This window comes from Tachyglossus aculeatus, chromosome X1 (genome assembly GCF_015852505.1).
Source record: "Tachyglossus aculeatus isolate mTacAcu1 chromosome X1, mTacAcu1.pri, whole genome shotgun sequence".
Classification (NCBI taxonomy): domain Eukaryota; kingdom Metazoa; phylum Chordata; class Mammalia; order Monotremata; family Tachyglossidae; genus Tachyglossus; species Tachyglossus aculeatus.
In genome coordinates, this window is record NC_052101.1 from 119,034,268 (window position 1) to 119,053,267 (window position 19,000).

Genomic DNA, 19,000 nt, shown 5'->3' on the forward strand with positions numbered 1-19,000 from the left:
GGGGTGGGGGGTGAAGAGGCTGCATTGTCTCATTGCATTAATGATCTGACTAATTAATGCATTTACTGTTGCTGCTTCTGTTTGGAAATGCCAAATCCCCAGGAGGTCAGGGTGGAGGAGAGGCCCAGTCGATAGCGAGTTGCCCTTGAGAAAGATGAACAACCTAAATAAGTATTCAAGTTGTTCCCCGCCAGGGTAGACAGCTCTCAAGGTCAGGCGAAGGGACAGGGCAGAATCACCGGTCCATCCGCCGCCACCCAGGATGGGCCTTCTTCATGTAGCCGAGGCAGTCGATTTTACTGGGCACCTCCTGGGTGCTGGGGCAGAGGACAGGGATGAACCATTGTTCAGACCCATTCCCTGGCCCACTGGGGACTCCCGCTCCCCACAAAATAGTGGGGGACAGTTTGACGACAGAGACCCAAATAGAGATTGAATCGATGATGCTGGCAAACTAACCAAAACAAAGAGGACAATTCCGAAAAAAATAAACGCGACAGTGTTGATGGGAGTTTCCTGTCAGGAAGAACAAATGAGCCTCATTCCTGAGAACGAGCAAGAAGGACCCTACTAGGGTGTTAGCGGTTTGCCCACCTGCCGTGTTTTCCCTGGGACACCAAGTGCAATGAGCGATTAGGCGGGCGGGGCGCGGCACATTCAGTGCCCCCCAAGGCTTTTTTATGTGCAGCACCCATTTACCACCAAAAGAGACCATGGCACGGCGCCTAGAGCGCCGTAACTCAGCAGGCATCCGGCCGATTTTTCCGGGTCCCTGCTGGGCCTACCCAGCTCACGGGCCACCCCTCTGTGGTTCTTCTGCTGGAGAGGCTTCACCACCAGTGGCCCAGCGCCAACGGGCATTCCCTGGCTCGCGGAGCTGCGACCGGAGCCCAGAACTGCAGCACGTTGCGCAGAGTGACCGGATCATACGGCTAAAGGAATAGTTCTCGGGCTCTTCACCCCACTCTCTGGCAGGCTGACCCACAGTCTAACAGTCATAATCTTCAGAACATTGTAAACGTTTGTATGGTGGGCTGCTGCTGGCCATCAGCGCTAATTTCCAGTGGCTTATGCGTGTGGCAGATGTTTTGATCCGAAGGGATTCCTCAACCAGGAACCTAGAGTCTGAATACATGAATATAGCTGATTTTGGGGGTTTTGTTTTTTGTTTTTGTTTTGCTTTGCTTATGGGTGCTCCCATTGTCTGCTTTTTAAAAACCGCGTCTTGCCAGCACTTAGTCCTTGCAGGCACTCAGCCACTTTGAGAGAAATTCTTTTCAGTTAAACTGAGATAGTACTATTTTATAAAGTAGCGATTGCAGATAAAGCCCTTGAAGCAAAGTAAGTGCACCATCTCGTTGCCTCTTCCCAACAGGCGGAACCGAAGGCAGTTTCTTTTCCTACTGGTTGTCCACTTGGCAGGAGGGCTTCCCCCCGGTGGGTCTGATGGGGAGCATTAAAGAATAGCGGCCCTGCTGGGGGTCGCCGAAAGCTCTTGCAGCTGCCCCTTCCAAATCCGAACCACTGAACCCTGTACTTAACGTTAAGGTTGACTTGAGCCCTGGAAGGGCAGGAAAGTGGGATTGAAGAGTGTAGTGACCTCGCTCCGCAAAGGGCCTGTGAACTGCCACCCATGGAACCTAACAAGACGCTTTGAGGAGACACCATCTCTCGCTTTTTCCATGTTTATGAGGCGTGGCAGATTCAGAATGGAATTGTGTACTTAGGCGCCTATATATGAATATATTTTGTGGTTTAATTTTATGCTTGTGACTTCTGCAAAAATTAAGGACAGTAGCTCCCTGGAAGACTTGTGATTCTCTCCCCCCAACCCCCCAACCTGGTTTTTGTTGTTTTTCATACTGTACACTGTTTGGTTCCACAGTTGTTTCGGTTGACAGCACTCATGAGAAGACACGACTGTTTGACCATCTTTGACAGAAGAGAAATGGGTTATTTTGATTTGGAAATCCTTTTTCTCCCAAAGTAACACAGGAGTGATGAGGCGGAGGGTGACCCTCTTGCAATGGCCTTGAGGCAGGAAGATTGACCAAGTTTTGTTCGTTAGGTGATGGGAAACTTTCTCAAGTCGCTGGCTTGGTTAGACCATAAACACAGAGGATAGATTTGGGTGCCGGTTATGGGTCTGACCAATATAATAGGCAGTATTTCCTCCAATCAGCTTCTACCAATGCACCTCAGTCGTCATCTTCAGCTCTCTGCTACTCCTGCAGCAGAGACAGCCAATTGTGCCAAACTTTGCTATGGTTTTATGATAGATAGATGTTTGTTATAGAATTAGATGGCAAATTGTGGTTTAAGATGCATTTGATCCTAGAACCTCCTCCTCTTCCCCTCCCTTCCCCCACCTACTGTGGTGAGTGAAACAAATGCATCCTGCACACTGCCCAATCTCCCCAACACTTTTTTTTTTTGAAGCGTATTTCAGGTATTTTTAAGCATCCTTATTTTATAAGCAAGTTAATTTATAATCTGAATAGGATAGAGACACTCTGACTGAAGAGAGGTTTTCAACCACTTATAAAGACCAGCTTTAGTGTAGCACTCCCGTCCAGTCATAGAAAATCTTGGCAAATGGAAACAAGTGGGATGGTGAATGGGTTGAAAGCAGCGTGCTGACTTCCCTGAAACTTCAGTCTCAAACACCCTGTGTCTTCTAGCATGTTTTTAAGGAAAGTCTGTTCTTCCATTTTTGAAGGATCTTTGCTTCGGGGCTTGTAATTCCTTTGCCAGCTATTTTGAATGTAGTTTCCTTTTGTATTTATTTGCACATTGAAGTAAAATAAAATATTGATGAAAAGTTGGACGACGAGTCGGTTCCCATCTCTTTCTTTGGATGAGGGAATTTAGCTGTGGGGAAAGGTTACGCTGCGGGGCAGCCGGGGAAGTGGCATCGGATGGAGTCTCCCTGTGGGGAATGACGGAAGAATGAGCCTCGGCCTTGATGCTTCAGATTTGGGAACCTGTGCCAAAGAAGTGGTCTGTGGTGCTACTGGCACTCTTCGCCCCTGCCGGTTGATGGGTTCCTGCTCACAACGAGCTCAGGGGCGAGGATCACGTCTACCCTCCATCATATAATAATAATAATGGCATTTATTAAGAGCTATGTGCAAAGCACTGTTCTAAGCGCTGGGGAGGTTACAAGGTGATCAGGTTGTCCCACGGGGGCTCACAATCTTAATCCCCATTTTACAGATGAGGTAAACTGAGGCCCAGAGAAGTTAAGTGACTTGCCCAAAGTCACACAGTTGACAAGTGGCGGAGCTGGGATTTGAACCCATGACCTCTGACTCCAAAGCCTGGGCTCTTTCCACTGAGCCATGCTGCTTCTCATACTCTCCCAAGCACTTAGTATGGAGCACTGCACAGGATAAGTGCTCAATAAATACTATCGAGTGACTGAACCTAGGTCTCCTGGTTCTCAGGACTTTTTTTTTTAAATGGTATTTTTTAAGCATGTTGGTAGGCAGGAATGCTGAAGTTTGCTTAGGGCTTGTGTGGTCTTCAGCCTTGGTTACAGGCAGAGCTGGGACTTCCCCTTACCTCATCATAGTAATGATTCCCTCCTACTTTTACTGTGAACTCCATATGGGATAGGGACTGTGTCTGACCTTGTATCTACCCCAGCGCTTAGTGCTAGACGCATAGGATGCACGTGACAAATCACGTAAGAGAAATAATTGTATATACACATTTACTATGTGCCAAGCACTGTATTAAGCACTGGAGTAGACAGAAGATACTCAAGTCAGACACGGTCCCTGCCCCACCCGGGGTTCACAGTCTAAGTAAGATGGAGTCAGATTGAATCCCCATTTTACAGATGAGGGAACCGAGGCACGGGGAAGTTAAGTGACTTGCCCAAGTTTACACAATAGGTTGAGTGGCAGAGGTGGGATTAGAACCCAGCTCTTCTGACTCCCAGACCTGTGCTCTTTCATTGGTCATATTTATTGAGCGCTTACTGTGTGCAAAGCACTGTACTAAGCACTTGGGAGAGTACAGTATAAGAATGAACTGACACATGCCTACTCACAATGAGCTCGAGGGTAAGGATCATGTTTACTGTCTGTCATACTCTCCCAAGCACTTAGTACAGTGCACTGTACGGAATAAGTACTCAATACTATCGGGTGATTGATTGAACCTAGGTCTCCTGATTCCCGGGGTGCTTTTTTTTTTAATAGTATTTTTTTAAGTGCTTACCATATGCCAGGCACTGTACTAAGTGCTGGCGTAGATATAAGTTGGACACAGTCCATGTCCCACATGGGGCTCACAGTCTTAATCCACATTTTTCAGATGAGGCAACTGACGCCCAGAGAAGCGATGTGACTTACCCAAGGTCACCCAGCGGACAAGTGGCCAAGCCAGGGTTAGAACCCAGGTCCTTCTACCTCCCAGGCCCAAGTTCTGTCCACCTACTAGGCCATGCTGCAGCATAGCTTAGTGGAAAGAGCACGGGCTCGGGAGTCAGAGGTCGTGGGTTCCAATTCTGGCTCTGCCACTTATCAGCTGTTTGACTTTGGGCAAGTCATTTAACTTCTCTGTGCCTCAGTTACTTCATCTGTAAAAAGGGGATTAAGACTATGAGCCCCACCTGGGACAACCTGATAACCTTGTATCTCCCCGAGTGCTTAGAACAGTGTTTGGCACATAGTAAGTGCTTAATGAACACCATCATTATTATTATTATCATGGCTATTGAGGAAGCATAGTCTGGACAGCTACTATGGTCCAGCTCTGAACTGCTGCAGATGCCATCTTAGGGGAGTCAGGGAAATCAGCTCTAGACCAAAGGTTTAGAAGGATCTTAGGAATAGAGCTGTCACAATACAGTTCCTCTGAACTCAAAGAGAGGAACAGATATATTTCTAGCATCACAAACAGCCCTTACAGAGCCTGGTACTAGTTGCTCGAGGGACACACAGAAGAAGTAGAAGATTTGATCCTGACCTCAGGGATCTTGCAATCGAATGAGATTTGGGCTGAAGACTGGTGTGGTTTCTTTCATAATAATAATAATTATGGTATTTAAGCACTTCTTACGTGCCAGACACTGTTCCAAGCACCGGGGTAGATACAATCAAATTTGCTGGACACAGTCCCTGTGGGGCTCACAGTCTCCATCCCCGTTTTACGGATGAGGTAACTGAAGCATAGAGAAGTAAAATGACTTGCCCAAGGTCACACAGCAGACAAGTAGCGGAGTAGGAATTAGAATCCATGACCTTTCATTCATTCAGTTCATTCAATCATATTTATTGAGTGCTTACTGTGTGCAGAGAACACTGACCTTCTGACTCCCAGGCCCGTGCTCTATCTACTACACCAGGCTGCTTCTCATAGAGCCACCACCACAAATACGGTGAAGAAATACTTTCTGAAAATATGAATGATCTTGTGATGGATTTTACCTGGTGGCTCTTGACGGGTTTTCTTCCTCTGGTATCTCGATTCCCGAAGGGTGCATACATCTTCCCCGCGGCTTTGTCATCTAGCCAACGTTTGTGTATACAGAGCCCCATTATTTGTAAACTTGAAAATGTTTTCTAACATATTAAGATGGACAGCCACCACAGACATAGAATTCACAATGCATTCTGCTGATGATAGTGTTCACAGCGGCCAGCAGTTACCCAAAGTGGTTGGAGAAGGTCAGTGTTTCAGTTGTCATTTTTAATCATTATTATTATTAATATCATTATTATATTTGCTGAACATTTACTAGGTGTCAAGCACTGTTCCAAGCACTGGGGTAGAGCCAAGTTAATCAGGTTGGACATAATCCCTGTCCCACATGGGGCCCACAGTCTAAGAAGGAAGGAGAACAAGTATTGAATCCCCATTTTACAGTTGAAGAAACTGAGGCACAGAGAAGTGAAGTGACTTGCCCACATGGCAGAGCAGGGATTAGAATCCAGGTCCTGCTGACTCCCAGGCCTGCACTCTATCTGCTAGGCCATGCTGGTATTCCCTAGATAATTTGGAAACACTATCTGTGGCTCAGTGGAAAGGCTTGGGAGTCAAGTCATGGGTTCAAATCCCACTCCTCCACTTGTCAGCTGTGTGACTTTGGGCAAGTCACTTAACTTCTCTGTGCCTCAGTTCCCTCATCTGTAAAATGGGTATTAAGACTGTGAGCCCCAAGTGGGACAACCTAAGCACCTTGTATCCTCCCCAGCGCTTAGAACAGTGATTTGCACATAGTAAGTGCTTAACAAATGCTATCTTTATTATCATTATTATCAGTTTTGCATAGAGAAAAATTACTTCAAATTCTGGGCCTGTGATTTGTGATTCAGACTTACCCTCTCTACTTTCCTTGGGCCTGGTGTGGTCCTTCCTACTGTGGTTTATGTCGTTAAATTTGTTATCTTGTTCGACTAGTCAAGAGCTCAAGGCAGAGACGGTTAGTGAACTCCTTGTCTTCCCTCCCAAACCCTGCCCTCTCCCTGACTTTCCCATCACTGTTGACAGCACTACCATCCTTCCCGTCTCACAAGCCCGCAACCTTGGTGTCATCCTCAACTCCACTCTCTCGTTCACCCCTCACATCCAAGCCGTCACCAAAACCTGCTGGTCTCAGCTCCTCAACATTGCCAAGATCCGCCCTTTCCTCTCCATCCAAACCGCTACCCTGCTCGTTCAAGCTCTCATCCTATCCCGTCTGGACTCCTGTATCAGCCTCCTCTCTGATCTCCCATCCTCTTGTCTCTCCCCACTTCAATCCATACTTCACGCCGCTGCCCGGATTGTCTTTGTCCAGAAACGCTCTGGGCATGTTACTCCCCTCCTCAAAAATCTCCAGTGGCTACCAATCAACCTATGCATCAGGCAGAAACTCCTCACCCTTGGCTTCAAGCCTCTCCATCACCTTGCCCCCTCCTACCTCACCTCCCTTCTCTCCTTCTACAGCCCAGCCCGCACCCTCCGCTCTTCTGCCGCTGATCTCCTCACCGTGCCTCGTTCTCGCCTGTCCCGCCGTCGACCCCCGGCCCATGTCATCCCCCTGGCCTGGAATGCCCTCCCTCCCCACACCCGCCAAGCTAGCTCTCTTCCTCCCTTCAAAGCCCTACTGAGAACTCACCTCCTCCAGGAGGTCTTCCCAGACTGAGCCCCCTCCACCCCCCCGCCTTACCTCCTTCCCTTCCCCACAGCACTTGTATATATGTATATATGTTTGTACGTATTTATTACTCTATTTATTTTACTTGTACATATCTATTCTATTTATTTTATTTTGTTAATATGTTTTGTTTTGTTCTCTGTCTCCCCCTTCTAGACTGTGAGCCCACTGTTGGGTAGGGACCATCTCTATATGTTGCCAACTTGTATTTCCCAAGCGCTTAGTGCAGTGCTCTGCACACAATAAGCGCTCAATAAATACGATTGATTGATTAATTGATTAGTGGGAGGGAGCAAAAAAAAAAAAGAAAAAAGAGAGCTAGCACAACAGGCCATGAGATGGCAGGATTGCCCCAAAGAAGAGTAGCAGAGCCGAGTTAGCTCATTCCTGTTGCAAAGCAGGGAAGAGTGAGTGACTGACTGCAAGCTCAGGCAGGTTTTTATAATACAATGGCTCATAAAAATAGCTCTTGAGAAGAATCACTTACTAATAACATTGGAATTATGTTCACCCCAAGCTTGGATAATAAAAAAGTACTAATGGTTATTTTTACCAATGAAGCTGCAGTAATAATGTGACACAGATCACAGCAGAGAGTTTCCTTTACATCATCCCCTGAACTACAGTTGCCATAACAAAGTGCAACTATCTTTTTTTTTTTAGTTTGTCTTGCCCACAAGGAAACAAGCTGGGTTTTTTTTCCTAAAATGAAGCAGACAGATAAGTTGCCTGGAATAACTTGACAAATACCCATATTCCCCTCAAAAGACAGAAATGGGTGATTGTCTGTCCCCTCCATGAAAACTAGGGAAGGCATTATGGCTACCATTCCCCACCAGGGATTGGGGAGCTCCTGTGGGAATCTCAGCTGCGGAGAGGGCAGTGTGGTATAATGGATAGAACACGGGCCTGGGACTCAGAAGATCGTGGGTTCTAATTCCGACTCTGCCACTTGTCTGTTGTGTGACCTTGGGCAAGTCACGTCACTTCTCTGTGCCTCAGTTACCTCATCTGTAAAATGGGGATTAAGAACTCTGAGCCCCATGTGGGACAACCTGATTTCCTTGTATCTACCCCAGCACTTAGAACAGTGCTTGGCACATAGTAAGTGCTTAACAAATACCATAATTACTTTTAAGTACCATTATTATTATTATTATTATTAACAGAGAGCCGGTGGGGCCTAAAATACATCCCTTTCTCACAGACACAGTTGCAAGATCAACGTCAGAGAGTTTTAGTGCTTGTGGAATCAGAGTTTTATCTTGTGCAAATTCCTCTTGGGCTTTTCCTTGCAAATTGCCTTTCAGGAAACCGGGAGCTTAGAGATATAGTGCAAACTGTGAGCAGGGCCCCTGGATTTAGGCCAGTTCCTGCCTCCGTGGTGGACAACATCTTCCACCCTGGTGCTAGATTAGATTAGACTTCTAATCTACTGGGGCAGCTTGTATCCCTCTGCCAGAGGCTTCTTAGTCCCTAGAAACCATGGATTGTGTTTATAGAGGATCTCGTTCTGGGCTACCTGATCGCTTAAGGTGTAACAAATGGGAAAATAGTTCTCCTTTTTTCCAGAGGAGGTTACCAGCTGGAGGCAGGTGAGTCTTCCCCTTGGAGAACAGAAGAGAAGAGCAGCTTTCCTGGAAAGTGAGATTTCCCTGTTGCCAGTGCCAAAAGGAGAACTTGTGGCCTTATTGAGGTGCACACAGTGAGCACTCAATAAACATGATTGAATGAATGAATTAATTAATGTTTCTCAAACAGCATGCCATTAGAGCCTGTCAAAGAAGGTCTAATGAGAAGCAGCATGGTATGGTGAAAAGAGCACTGGCCTGGAACACAGAGGACCTGGGTTCTAATCCCCACTCCTCCACTTGCCTGCTGTGTGACTTGGGCAAGTCACTTCACTTTTCTGTGCTTCACTTTCCTCAACTGTAAAATGAGGATTCAATCCCTGTTCTCCCTCCTACTTGGACTGCGAGCCTCATGTGGGACAGGGACTGTATCTGGCCTGATGAACTTGTATCTACCCCAGCACTTAGAACAGTGCTTGTCACATAGTAAGTGCTCAACAAATAGCATAAAAAACTACGATCTAAGGTTGAAGGAGGTGTGTTTACCCTTTCCCTGTTTCTGTCTCTACCCGAGCCTCCGTTTGTTTCTTTTTTTGTCTCTGTCTTTCCCACTTCTCACCCCTTATGTGCCATCACTTTTAGGTTTCTTGTTAAATTTAATACACTTTTGGAGGAGTTGTTTAATTTTTTTTTACACAATGAGAATGATGGCATTTATTAAGTGGTAAGAGCTGGGGTAGTTACAAGGTTATCGGGGACTGTGTCCAACCCGATTTGCTTGTATCCACTCCAGCACATAGTACAGTGCTTGGCACAGAGTAAATGCTCAACAAATACCACAGACATTATTTTTAGACCAGACACAGTCCATGTCCTACATGAGTTTCACAATCTGTCTCACCCCCCTTTTACAGAGAAAACCGTGGCTCAAGGAGGTTAAGTGCCCTGCTTAAAGTCACACAGCAGGCCCTGTGCTTTTTCTACTAGGCCAAGAAATATTGAATATTAATTTTGTTCTTTTTGAGCTCAGTTCTTTCCTTTTGAGTATTAATACATTTGACTTAAACCTGACAACTGAGAGTCATTATTGAAATGTGCAACTGTGCACTGAGGCGAAATACATTTCAAAGATGTAGAAAAAGTGTTAACCTCTGCTCTAGTGACTGGTAGCTTCGTGCTTTTTGGGGTGCAGGAGGCTAGTGCGGTTGGAGTAGAAATACGGTGGACTCAGGTATTAGTATTAGTAGAAATGATACGATGCTTACTCCTACTTTCACTTGAGGGGTGAGAAGTGGGAAAGACAGAGACACAGATTCACTGGAGACCTTGGTGCCACTGAGAATGACAAAGGGACAGGCTAGGAGTCTTTTGGGCCTTTGGAATTTCCAAGATTTTTTAACGGTCAATGTTTTGGACCTTATTAAGAAAGAACCCAAAAAACCCACTAGAAGCCCAGAGACAGTTAAAAATGACCAGGGAAAATCTGTGCCATGGAACAAGGAAAAAACAAACCTAACAGATGACCAAAAAGAAGCTCTGCATCCCTCTAGACTATAAGCTTGTTATGGGCAGGGAACATTTCTGTTAATTATGTTGTATTGTACTCTCCCAAGCTTTTGGTACAGTGCTGTGCACATAGTAAGTGCTTAGTAAATATTATTGATTAATTGATGAGTAACTGGCAAGTTACTGGAAGTTGTCAAAGGGAAAAAGTCATCCTTTCAAAAGTGGAAAACTACCTTGAGGAGGACAGCAGGATGATCATTAATAGTAGTTCTAGTATTTATTAAGTGCTTAAATGTGCAAAACACTATACTAAGGTCTGGGAAAGAGTACATCGGTGGGAATTAGACACAGACCCTGACTTTCAAGGGGCAGTCAGGTCAACATGGAGTGTAAAAGCACTTGGTAAGGGATGCTAAAATTATTCAAATATATCAAAAATAAGAAGCCAATCAGTCATTGGTATTTATTGAGCACTTACTGTGTACAGAGCACTGACCTAAGCCCTTGGGAGAGTACAATCCAACAGAGTTGGTAGATGTGATTCCTGCCCACAAGGAGCTTACAGTCTACAGGGGGGAGTGAGCTAGAGAATCAGTGAGATCACTTGAGGACTGTGGGATAAGAAGTGCACTGACTCAGGGATGAAAAGGGGCTTAATTAATCAATGGTATTTATTGAGCACTTATTGTGTGCAGAGCACTGTACTAAACACTTGGGAGAGTACAATATTACAGAGTTGGTAGACGTGGTCCCTGCCCACAAGTGGCTTACAGTCTACATATCTGAGAGGCTCAATAACTTGTTCTGTTCAGTCTCTACTGAGGAAAACATTAAGATCCCTGCATAAAAATGATTTCTTTAAAACAAACAGGTTGGAATAACCTGATCAAAGTTTGATGACCACATGGGATGTCTTAGACCAAAAGTAGATAATAATAATAATAATAATAATTGCATTATTTGTTAAGAATTCACTATGTGCCATGCACTGTACTTAGCACTGGGGTAGATACAAGATCATCAGGTCCCACATGGGGCTGACACTCTAAGTAGGAGGGAGACAGGTATTGAATCCCCATTTTGCAGGTGAGGGAACTGAGGCACAGAGAAGTTAAGTGACTTGCCCAAGGCCACACAGCAGGTAAGTGGCAGAGTTGGGATTAGAACCCAGGTCCTCTGAGTCCCAGGCCTGTGTTCTTTCCACTAGGCCACCCTGCTTTGATAGTTGTAAAGTAACTACCTAAATCAGATGGCAACCGCCCAAGTCTTCTGAAGAACTCAGAGGGAAACTTGCAGAAGTCCTGGCAACAGTGTGCAGCCTATCGTTACAAACGGCCACTATACCGGAGGACTGGTGGATTGCTCCCCCTCTAGACTGTGAGCTCGTTGTGGGCAGGGAATGTGCCTATTTATCATATCGTATTCTCCCAAGTGCTTAGTACAGTGCTCTGCACACAGTAAGCATTCAATAAATACAATTGAATGAATGAACGAATGAATGAATATGGGTAGGGACCATCTCTATATGTTGCCGACTTGTACTTCCCAAGCGCTTAGTACAGTGCTCTGCACACAGTAAGCACTCAATAAATACGATTGAATGAATGAATGAATGATCTTGGGAATTATAGACCAGTAAGCAGCAGTGTGGCTCAGTGGAAAGAGCATGGGCTTTGGAATCAGAGGTCAGAGGTTCAAATCCCGGCTCTGCCAATTGTCAGCCGTGTGAATTTGGGCAAGTCACTTAACTTCTCTGGGCCTCAGTTACCTCATCTGGAAAATGGGGATTAAGGCTGTAAGCCCCCCGTGGGACAACCTGATCACCTTGTAACCTCCCCAGTGCTTAGAACAGTGCTTTGCACATAGTAAGCGCTTAATAAATGCCATCATTATACCTGGAAAATTAGTTGAGTTGATAATTAAATTTAGGATCAACGAATACTTAGAAAAACACAATCAATCAATCAATCAATCAATCAATGGTATTTATTGAGCGCTTACTATGTGCAGACCACTATACTAAGCACTTGGGAGATTACCATACAATTCCTGACCACAAAGAGCTTGTAGTCTGGAGGGAGAGACATATATTAAAATAAGTTACAGGTAAGAGAAATGGCAGAATATAAGGCTATCATCATCACCAATCATATTTATTGAGCGCTTACTGTGTGCAGAGCACTGTACTAAGCGCTTGGGAAGTACAAGTTGGCAACATATAGAGACAGTCCCTACCCAACAGTGGGCTCACAGTCTAAAAGGGGGAGACAGAGAACAAAACCAAACATACTAACAAAATAAAATAAATAGAATAGATATGTACAAGTAAAATAAATAAATAAATAAATAGAGTAATAGAGTAATAAATATGTACAAACATATATATACATCTCAAGGCTAAGTACATAAGTGTTGTAGGGATGAGGGTGGAGTGAGTATCAAGTGCTTAAGGGGTTCAGATCCAAGTGCATAGGTAGCACAGAAGGGAGGGAAAATAGAGAAAATGAGAGTGGCAAAACTTCATAGCTCTTATAAGGGGAAATTGTACCACACAACTACTGGAATTCTTTGATGTGGTCAGTAATCTGGCAATAGGGGGAATGAGTTTAAAGACTACAGGTCTGGGAATCAAGAGACTTGGGTTCTAGTCCCGACTCAGTCTGCTGGGACTACACCACTGTTTTCTGGCTAAAGAGCCATCCTGGGCATTCCATGAGGTGGGTAGTCCTCCCCCTCTAGACTGTAAGTTCACTGTGGGCAGGGAATATGTCCATTTATTATTGTATCACACTCTCCCAAGCGCTTAGTAATGCTCTGCACACAATAAACACTCAATAAATACGACTGACTGTAACTCTGTCCTCTACACTATAATCTCCTTGTGGGCAGGGAACATGTCTACTTACTCTAAGAGAAGCAGCATGGCCTAGTGGAAAGAGCACGGGCCTGGAAGTCAGAGGAACTGGGTTCTAGTCCCAGCTCTGCCAATTGCTTGCTGTGTGACCATGGGCAAGTTACCTAACTTCTCTGTGCCTCAGTTTCCTCAACTACAAAATGGAGATGCAATACCTCTTCTCCCTCCTACTTTGACTGTGAGCTCCATGCGGGACAGGGACTATGTCCGACTTAATTAACTTGTACCTACCCCAGTGTTTGAAACCTAGTAAGTTCTTAACGAATACTATAAAAAACCACTCTGTTATATTGCCCTCTCCCAAGCACTTAGTATAGTGCTCTGCACACAGTAAGCCCTCAATAAATACTACTGATTGATTGAATCCCTAATAGCTAGCTAATGTTGGTGGCAAAGAACATAGTGGCTATCAAATCAACCATCTGCTAGGTTATAATGCTACTGTGCAGCCTTGGCATTATGCTGGGGTTCCTCTGGCTATAAATGTGGTTACTGCTGCTGTAAAATAATCTATGTGGGCATTTCACAATGCCCACCTCCTCTCATTGCATTTCATGCCCCACCAGGCATATGACTGGCAGGCAGAGATAGTGTGAGATTATGTGCATGGTGCTGTGCAAATAACTATAATCAATTCCTGTGTGCATGTTCTTGGGACTGAAGTCTCTAGACAAAGGCATCCCCTTTGTTATCTGATGTTTTTGAAAAGCCACTGACAAGGTTCCAAATGATTTAATTTATTTTTTTTATGGCACTTGTTAAGCCCTTACTATGTGCTGGGAGCTGAGATAGACACAAGCTAATTGGGTTGGACACAGTCCCCATCCCACATGGGGCTCACGGTCTTTGTGTACTAGGCACTGGGGTTGACACAAGATAATCAGGTTGGACACGGTCCATGTCCCACATGGGGCTCACAGTCTTAATCCCCATTTTACAGATGAGGTAACTTGTGGCCCAGAGAAGTGAAGTGACTTGCCCGAGGTCACGCAGCAGACAAGTGGCAGAGCAGGGATTAGTGCCCAGGTCTTCTGACGCCCAGGACCGTGCTCTATCCACTAGGCCAAGCTGCTTTTCTCTGCCGCTTAAAAACCGAGTAACCATGGGATTGGAGGAGATGATCCCACATGGAGAGAAAACTGGAGAAAAGATAGGAAACAAAGGACAGGGAAAGATGGAGAAGTGTAAATCGTGGATTCCCCAAGGACCTATGATAGGATGGTTTCGGTTTCGGGGAATGTGCAGTGAAATCTAAAAGTTTGCAGGTAACATTAAGCTCTTCCAAGTGAAGAATTGCCAAGCGGATTGTATTGTACTGTCCCAAGAACTTAGTAGAGTGCTCTGTGGACAGTAATAATAATAATAATAATAATAACAATAATGGTATTTGTTGAGCGCTTACTATGTGCAAAGCACTGCAAAGTAAAGCACAGTAACCACTCAATAAATACTACTGATTGACTGACTGATGGGGATAAAGTCTAGCACTTATGTACATATCGGTAATTTATTTGTTTATAATAATAATAATAATGGTATTTGTTAAGTGCTTACTGTGTGCCAAGCACTGTTCTAAGCGCTGAGGTAGATACAAGGTAATCAGGTTGTCCCACGTGGGGCTCACAGTCTTAATCCCCATTTTACAGAAGAGGTAACTGAGGCACAGAGAAGTTAAGTGGCTTGCCAAAAGTCACAAAGCTGACAAGTGATGGAGCCAGGATTAGAACCCACGACCCCTGACTCCCAAGCCCATGCTCTTTCCACTGAGCCACGCTGTGCTCTGCAAAGAGTAAGGGCTCAATAAATATGAATGAATGAAAGAAAGACTTCTTAAAACTGAATAGTAGCCAAAAAATGTCAGATGAGTATCAGTATGAGCAAGTGCAAGTTAATGCAAATTGCGGGATTTGTTAAGCACTGACTGTGTGCCAAGCACTGTGCCAGCACTGGGATAGATGCAAGATAATCAGATTGGACACGGTCCCTGCTCCACACAGGGCTCACAGTCTAAGGGAGAGGGAGAACAGCCATCGAATCCCTACTTTTCAGATGAGGAAACTGAGGCACAGAGAAAGCAAATGACTTGCCCAAGAGCACACAATGGGCAAGTGGAGGAGCTGGGTTTAAGAACCCAGGTCTCTTGGCTCCCGGTCCTGTGCCCCTTCCACTTAGCCACGATTATGAACATGGGAAAAATAATACAAATTACATTACACGAGCATGAGTTTGAAGCAATCAGTCAAGACACAGAAAGTGATCTCGCAGTAACTGTTAACTTCTATTAAATCATAAGAATGATTATTATGTTGCTGTGTGGCATCAGCCAGAAAGGCCAACCAATCCCAGAGTGTCATCAGGAAGGGGAAAACAAATGCAAAGACCAAGTTTATCACTATTTAAAACCCTGATGCTCCACCTATGTGCAGTTCAGCTTGCTATATCTTAGGGAGGATATAACACTCAGTCAGTCAGCTGTATTTACTGAGCACTTACCGTGTGCAGAGCATGGTACTAAGCACTTGGGAGAGTACAATGTAACAATATAACAGACACATTCCCTGTCCACAACAGAGCTGGAGAAGATGCAGAGATGATCGAGGGAATGAAAAAGCTTCCTTATGGAGGACAGACCCAAATAGTCAGGCCTCCTCTGTCTGGAAAGTCACAGGCCGAGAGGGGACAAGAATGAAGACCCCCAAATCATGAAGAACGTGAACAAGGCGTAAGAAAATTGTTGTTCACCAAATCCCACAGCATCAGGATGAGGGGACATCCACTGAAACTTGAGGGGAGTGGGTTAAAAACAAACAAAAAGACTCTTCTTCACAGAGCAGATGGTTAAGCATATGGAATTTGTTACCACAGGAAGTTGTGTGGGCAGGAAAAAAACACACACATAGATTCAAGAGATTTGTATAAATTCACGGATAACTCCATTATGAGATACTAGAGAAGCAGTGTTGCCTAGTGGAAAGCACACAGGTCTAGGAGTCAGAGGCCCGGGATACCAATGCCAGCTCTGTCACTTGCCTGCTATGTGACCTTGGGCAAGTCACTTCAACTTCTCCATACTCTCAGTTTCCTGATCTGTAAAATGGGGATTCTCCCTTCCCTGTAAACTGAGATCCTTGTGTGGGGCAGGGACTGTGTCCAACCTGATTATCTTGGCTCTACCCCAGCGCTTAGTACAGCGCTTGGCACACAGTAAATGCTTAACACGTACCACAGTTATTATTAACAGAGGGAAAGTTAAGGATATAGAGGAGGAAAAGCTGGGATGTTAAATGGTATGTCCTTATACATTGGGGTGGATGTCAACCAGGGCAACCACGTTTGGTCCCTGGTGTAACTGTCAGAGTCAGATATTAGGCTAGAAGGAACTTTGTTGAGATCCAGTGATGGCATTGCTTAACCGCCTAGCTCAGTTCTCTGCACACAGTAAGCGCTCAGTAAATACAATCGATTGATTCTTGAGATCCTGAGATTCTGCCCCAGATTCCCTTTTCCCTTAGGGGCCTGACCGCTTTTCTCGGTTTCAGAGCTACAACTTCGGTTTGCACTCCTTAGGGTTAACTCGGGCCTGCTACTTAGAAACGGTGGGTTGACTTTTGAATCCCACTGCCCCCCCACCCCCCCTTCTTTTTTTTAATCCTTCCATAATGGATTACACAACTGTCATTTCTCATTAGCTTCATTTGCAGAAATCTGGCCCTAGATTTTTTCAAACAAGCTGCTCTGTATATAGTGTATTCCACAAAGATTAGACAGCATAGGCAATCTAAGGAATATGGCATGAGTAATCTCTCTTGTGCTTTACCCCCAAGGCCCTGGCCCTCGTATGGGAAGCAGGGCAGAAGATTTGCACATTCGCTGAACCTGGTTGGGTCTGACTTTTCTGCTTGCAGATCACAGAGAGGGTCCTGGCTGCGGCCTGGAGATTCGGGGCCCCATGAGTCATTCTGTAATGGCTCATAAATCCTGAGCGGTCTCAGAAGGAAAACATCCAGGGCTGCATCTTCAGAAAGGAAACTCCCTGCCCAGCGGAACTCCACCTCTGGGGCCGCTCAGCCCAAGAATGTGGGATTATGGCAGAAGCATCGGAAATGGGATCATTTTCTCCTCGGAATAAAGGAATCTCATCACATATTATCCGGGTTTGATTTCTGGACAGAAGGGGCCATTCATGAGCTGAGTGGAGCAGAGCGAGCTATTAGAGGGTTTGCCAAACCCAATTCGTGGTTCTCGATGATGTCTTCCCTTGCTGAATCAGCCACCACCAAAGAGCGGGAGACTCAAATGGCTTCTTCTTGTCCCCATGTGGTCCTCCTCTAATAATAATGATGGTTATTATGATGATGGTACTTTTTAAGCGCTTTACTATGTGCCAGGCACTGCTCTAAGCACTGGGGTTGATAAAAGTTAATCAGGTTAGACACAGTCTCTGTCCCACATGGGGCTCACAGTCTTAATCCTCATTTTACAGATGAGGTAACTGAGGCCCAGGGAAGTTAAGTGATTTGTCCAAGGTCACCCAGCAGACATGTGGCGGAGCCAAGATTAGAACCCAGGATTAGAGGAGATCATCTCCCCTGATCTCTCCCCTCACTCTAATGCTTTCCTCCACTGGCTGTTCCTCTTGGGTAATGGTAGCATTTGCTAAGTGCTTACTATGTGCCATGCACTGTACTAAGCACTGGGGTAGATAGGAGATCATCAGGTCCCACATAGGGCTGCCACTCTAAGTAGGAGGGAGACAGATATTGATTCCCCATTTTGCAGGTGAGGGAACTGAGGCACAGAGAAGTTAAGTGACTTGCCCAAGGTCACATAGCAGGAAGGTGGCAGAGTCGGGATTAGAACCCAGGTCCTCTGAGTCCCAGGCCTGTGCTCTTTCCACTAGGCCAAGGCGCTTCTCACACCGCTGGTAACTGGTTTCCGTACATGTTGGTGATGCCCAGCATTTCAGTGGTTGGGGGAGGGAGGGCAAACCGTTTGGGCCAAGGACAGAGGATGGCTTGGGATCCAGGAGATGAAGCTGGAGGAGGCCACCAGATAGTCTCCTGACTGGATCAATGCGGAAAACTCTTGGAGGACACAGAAACTGCCCCACCCTTGATTGTCGATCAGGAAAATGCTACTTGACTTCTCAGGACGTTTGACAGATGCTTCCTGTTAATGTGCTGGCTCTAAGGATATGGGTGACAGCTCTTAGATCTTGTCTGCACTTCAAAATGCCAGTTGACTTTGCCTTCACTCCAGCCCCTTCCTGTGAATCCATAGCAATGTCATTTGTTGTAACAAGTCACTGAGTTTTAGCATTCATTCCTGGAAATTATCAAAGGAAACACAAACCCCACATCACCAGGCCTCTAGTTGTTTATTCAACCAGAGCTTAGAGATACCCTCCTCTCTTTAGTCTTTAAGCAAACAGACTTGGAGTCCTAGAAACCTAGAGCTGAAAGGGACTGCAAAAGGTCGTGTGATCCAGCCCCCTGCTTCCAGGCAGATGAATGGCTCAACCACTCAGGACCAGGACACTCTGAAACACCCCCAGAGATTTTAGAACAGGCCACCTCCTTTGGAAGCTTGTTGAAAGTTTAATCTTCCTGACAGGCAAGAAGTTCTTCCTGATGGGCAGAAGCTGGGACTCCTGTGGCTCAGAGCCTCGATGCTCCTGGAAGCTACAGGGCCTTCCCGAGTCGAGGGCAATCTCCCTCCTCTTGTGTCCTGTCACCCTGGGAGGACAGGAAGAAGCAGAGAACCAAAAGTCCTGAGCAAGGAATGGGCAGAAGCCACGACCTTCACAGGGAGAACATTTGAGGAGGGTGTGCGAGATGCCTGGATTGGAGTGGCGATGAG